The following is a 5,751-nucleotide window of genomic DNA, read 5'->3' on the forward strand; positions in this document are numbered from 1 at the left end:
AACCCTTTTTAAAACTTCTTATAAAAACAGAACAAAAAAACCTTGTTTGGAGAAGTACTTTATAATTAAAATACTGAACTTGTCACAGTTAGTTTTTCATGCTTTTGTTTTTCTTTTTTTTCCTGAAACATTTAACCGAGTCTGTAAAAACACATGACACAGGCATCACGTGTTTTTAAAGCCCAGACTTGTTTAAAGGAGGCAGAAGTGTGCCAAGCACCGGACAAACTGGTTTTCAGCATCAAATACGGCAACAAGGGGGAAGTGAAACTCAAAACTGTGTGGGTGTGTGCGTCTGTTTGTCTGACTGTAGACAGCTGGAACATCAGGCCACGCCCACCCCCACAGTCCTCATTGGCTGGGCTGTTGTCAAGGGCATTTGTCGAGAAAAATGTTTTTCTTCTCAGCCAATCAGAGGAGAGCTTGAATTTCCCCCACAGCCTTATCTGTGGTGACATCATAGGGCCCTTTAAACGGCAAACCGCAGACCAAGTTTTAAAGGCCCCAAGAAACAAAACACACCTAAAAACATCCACAGACTGCAACTGACAGTTGGTTGACATGCAGTTTGTGATATTTTAGAACTGCTGTTCTAAATCTTTTTTTTTTTTAATTGTGGCTTTTTTAACACTCAAGTGAGAGACAGAGAAATCAATGGATGTATCAAAACAAAAAAAATATTAAAAGATTGTTTTTAGATTGCAGATAAAAGTATATTTCAAAGACCCAATCCAATAACTCATAAAAGAAGACATAAAATCATTTAACCCTTAGCCTACTTTGTGTTTGGGTCAATATTGACCTGTTTTAAGTGTGAAAGTGGGTCAATTATGATAAGGGTTAAGAATAAAACAGCTTTTTTGAGTATTTCTTTATTCAAACTGGAATTATTGAGGAGCAATGTAGACAAAGGGATGATGGGAAATCAGCAGAGGCTTACTTCCACACCAACAGTCTCGCTTACATCTCAGAGGCAAATTTCTGATAAACTCCTGCTGCTCTCCATCAACTTTGTTCTCGAAAATGACTTTTTCTTTTAAATTTAGCCTAAAAATGAAATATTTTTAATTAATATAGCACTAGAAACACTTTTACAATAGATCAAAATGGTTGGAGAGCTTAGATATGATCAGGTGTGGAGTTGTCAGCACCAACAAACTGGGTCAATAACTGGAGGTGGTCTCTGTCCACTTCCAAACACACTCCAGTACAGTTCACTTACAGTGAAAACATTGATGGGTCATCCATTTTAAACTAATAAGCAACCATAGTCAAGTAATTAAAAAAACAGCTTAGTTAGTCTTACAAATGAATATTTTTACATATATTATAGGACATGAAATAATTTGTAGATCTTTCAGAAGATCTGGTTTTATTAAGTGGGTATAAATGTTGTGCCTTTAACATGTTGAAGGTCGCCTCAAAAAGAATTCAACGGATTTGGAAAACGATGGAATGGATGGATGGATCGATGCTGAAGTGCAAGTTGGTTACAAGACATTTAGCACGCAAAAATGGTCAAATTTCTTAGTTGCTATGGTTTTAGTGCTTATGCAAGTTTTTGTTGTACGACTATATTTTTCATAGGTATTGTTATAAGGTTCTAAAACATTAAATTGGAACTTACTATAATCTGTTGATCCTCGAGTTATGAATAGTTTAAGTATCATAAATTAAACTGAAAGCTTATAAACGTACTGCAAATCATAGAACTACTGCATCTGTATGTATCATTATGGCTTTTGTTTACTTCTTTTTATCAAATTAACAACATTAATTTCTGCTTAAGCTTGGAGTATAAATCAATATACCAGCTGAACAGTTACAAAGAGGCAAAATTACCCAGACTGAGTCTGCTGTGACCTTTTGAACTGAGAGGAAAGTTCAGGTTCAGTTCTGTCAGCTTGCTGTCTCTGCCCTGTGCAGGTGGAGATAGCAATCACCAGCGCTTTGCTACCAGCAGACACACCCTCTGGAGTACCCTGAGATCCTGTGATACATGTCATGCCTGTTGAGAGGGGAGAAAAGTTTCTTGTATTCCCTGGCTCTGAGCATGTGACTCGATCAGCAGTGTGGAACATCCATGCTTGGGATGCTCTGCTGTGGACTAGATGAAACCTGCTGACGTCTGCCCTTTTTACCTCCAATATCAGTCTTAGAAAGTATTTAGTGGTACGTGACTTCTCTTTCGGCTATTTTTGTCGGAATAATTTTTGAATTTCCAATTATTTTTGGATTTGTCATTAAACTATATTAAATTATTTATTATCTTGCCAGAATTTATAGTTGTTTTTTTGGTGTATACGTGTGTAGCGCTTTATTATCTTCTTGGAAAGTCCAAAGTGCCTTACAGACACATTCACCCGTACACACACACATTTGTACTGATGGCAGCTCTGCTGTCTATTAATGGCATCAACCTATAACCACCAGGAGCAATGTGGGGTTCAGTGTCTTGCCCGAGGGCACTTCAACACATGGGGTGGAACCGAACCTGCGAGTTTCCGGTCAGAAGGTCAACTTCCCTACTTCTGCACTACCCTTTATTTTATATGTATATTTTAATCAACTTTTGTAATCAATTTATGGGCGTATCAGGGGTGGAGCTACAGGGGGACAAAGGGGGGCACATGCCCCCCATCAAAACCATTTGCCATGCCCATTTATGAGTTAATATTAGTATAATTTTTGACAAAAAATAAGAAATCATCAATACAAGGTTCAGTATAGACATTATAATTGATCCCCTAATGTGTTTGACTACCATATTAAAGGTGCATATTAATCTTTCGAGAATTTTTACACTTTTTTTTATCTTTTGCAACTACTATACACAAGAAATAGCATCATATAAAAAAAAACAACTGTTCTTTTAATTAATAACAGTAGAAATAATTATATTATTTGAAATACATATTTTGGATTCCTTTATTTGTTTGTTGCATATAGCATCCAGCTGTCTTTGTGTTTTGAATTAAAAGGTCAATTTAATGTTTATAAATTGAAATCTAGAGGCTGCATGGTGGCGCAGTGGTTAGCGCTCTTGCCTCACAGAAAGAAGACGGTTCAAGTCTTGATGGGGGACTTTTCTGTGTGGAGTTTGCATGTTCTACCCGTGTATCTGTGGATTTTCTCCGGGAACTCCGACTTCCTCCTACCGTCCAAAAACACGCTTCATAGGTTAATTAGTGACTCTAAATTGTAGCTTGGTGTGTGATTGTGGCCCTCCTACCCCACCTCCCCGCTTCGGTGACCCCGAAAGGGACAAAACAGGTTTAGAAAATGGATGGATGGATAAATGAAGTCTAATTTGATTTATAAAAAAGTTCATTAGCTAAGAATTTAAAACTAAAATAATCAAGTGTTCTTCAGACTTAAATTAATGGGAGATTTCTCTCATCATGCTTCAGAACTCTTCAACAACAGGAAGAGGTCTTTCGAGTTTGCATGTTCCAGACTAAACTAAACTCTGTGTTTGTTCTGACCAAAACAAATTGTTCCTGTAGATATTTTTAAAATGTTTCAGCTAGTTCCACACAAGCAAAACACTTTCATAGCAGAACATATTTCCTTCTAAAACCACAATCGTAAAAAACAAAAAACCGATATGAGATCTCAATTCCTTTGTATTGTGAGGATGTATGTTACTATCACTGTGGATATAAAACATTTTCAAAATGACAATTTTTTTTTTTATAATGTAATCTTAATTTTAAGAGAATCAGGAGTTTTACTTGGAAAGAAAACAACTGAATAACTAAAGATCGAATTTATAATGAAAACTTCTATAATGATTAATATGTGGAAGTTAAGAAAAAGTTTATCTCCAGTGTGTATGTTGTCAAACATTATCACACCACAAAATCAAGTAAAATATTTTTTATATAAAACTTTTTTTGGCTGCACCCCAGTCCCTCCGACTTCTGAGAATCAGGTTAAGTTTGGGGTTAAGATGAGACAGCAACAGGCTCTTCTAAGTCAGTTAATCCTGTCTGTGTATGCACAGGAAGAAGGCGGCGGGTGGGTGAAGGGGTGGCGGCGGTGGGGGTGCTCTCAGCACTGGCTCACACCGGTTTGCGCCGCTTCTTGCTGGCGCGCCACAGCGAGGTTGTAAGGTTAACTTGGGGTGGATGGAGATGAGGGGGGGTATTTAGCGCCTCGATTGCCCTTTGCAGCTCCCGGGGATTTGGCAGAGCAGCCTGTTGACATGTGAAGCTTTTTTTTAACTGTACAGACGGCATGTGGCCGTCATCAATTCTCCTCCTGTGTAAAATTAAATCGGACACAGCGAGACTGCGGTTTATGTATCACACTGCAGGCTCATAATGAAACATATTTGTGCACACATGAAGCGGTGTGTGCAAATCTGTTTATTCAGTTGGAATTTTATCAAATTCATTTACTTTTTGTTATTGTTTCCCTAAAAAAATATAGTTTGACTTAAAACAACTCAGATATTTATTGCGCCAGTACAAGAAATATAACTATAATCTCAACTTTATACACCACAGGTTAATCATATCACCTTTTTGAGCATAATTGCACCAAAAATCTACTATTAGGTGTAAAATGTATCATTTTAAATTGATTAATAATAAGTGCAGATGATTATAATAATCAGATGGTTTCTTCTTCCCAGAAAGACATCTTTCATAGGACTGTATATAGCAGCAGCTAAAGCTTTATTTATGCTTCAGAGGGCAGTTGTTCTTGTAGAGAGGTGTTGAAATGTCATGAGCGGTGGCTCTCTCAACAGATGAGTCTCTCATGATAAGCAACTACCACTCCTGGGCTCGTCTGTTTTGATTAAACACCAAATGGGAGATACATAAAATCGTATATAATGATGTGCAGTTATTGAGCCTTCTGCAGGTGATCCATCTATGCCAGGGGTAAGAGAATGTATGCCCTTAAAGGCTGGTATCCTTCTTATTGCTTCTTATTGGCTAAACACACCTGATCCAGGTAATCAGCAGCAGATGAGACAGGATTTCTGGAGAATCAGCAGGAGGCCGGACCTCGAAGACAGGAGTTTGACACCACTGATCTATTCATTGTGCTTGCTGTCAAACTGAGATCTTGGGTGTTCGGAGAAAGACAGTTTAGTTCATTTACTGATTTTCTCGTGTGTCCAACTGGAAATACCTGAAACTGGAATTGCCTTTTTCATGGGCAGGTGGAACCAGAAACAATCATAGAACAAATATACATTCTGCAGTCAAGGTACATTTATTTGAACCACTTCCAAATACAAAAATTAAGTCTAAACCCTCAGGGAATTAGCTTGAACACCATGGTTTTAAGACAAGGCTTATTTGGTCTTCACAACCTGTGAGAACTGACAGCAAAGAAACATAATAAAGATCAATTGTTCAGCTTACAATACACAAAAACTTAAATTAAATACAAAATAAAAGCACACAAACCTTGTGGGCTGGCATCCACGAGGGGCTAATTGCTCATTTGTTTCTTTCTTTTACTAAATAAATAAATAGAATTATCAATGTAACTATTTGTTTATTATAACACATTTTTTTGTCTGATTTATTCAGATCTTACCAGAAACCTTCACGTGTCTGCGGCGGTGCGCGGCTAGCAGGGTGTGTGCGCAGTTAAATGAGTCCTTTTTTAATATAAATTGTTCTGCATACTTTGACTACTAGATGGCGCATGGTAAATACAAATTAAAACTCCAAAATAAATGTATAAATATTTAGGGCTGTTACACTACGGTCCCATAACCCACCCAAC

The sequence above is a fragment of the Oryzias melastigma genome, linkage group LG4 (assembly GCF_002922805.2).
Source record: "Oryzias melastigma strain HK-1 linkage group LG4, ASM292280v2, whole genome shotgun sequence".
NCBI lineage: Eukaryota > Metazoa > Chordata > Actinopteri > Beloniformes > Adrianichthyidae > Oryzias > Oryzias melastigma.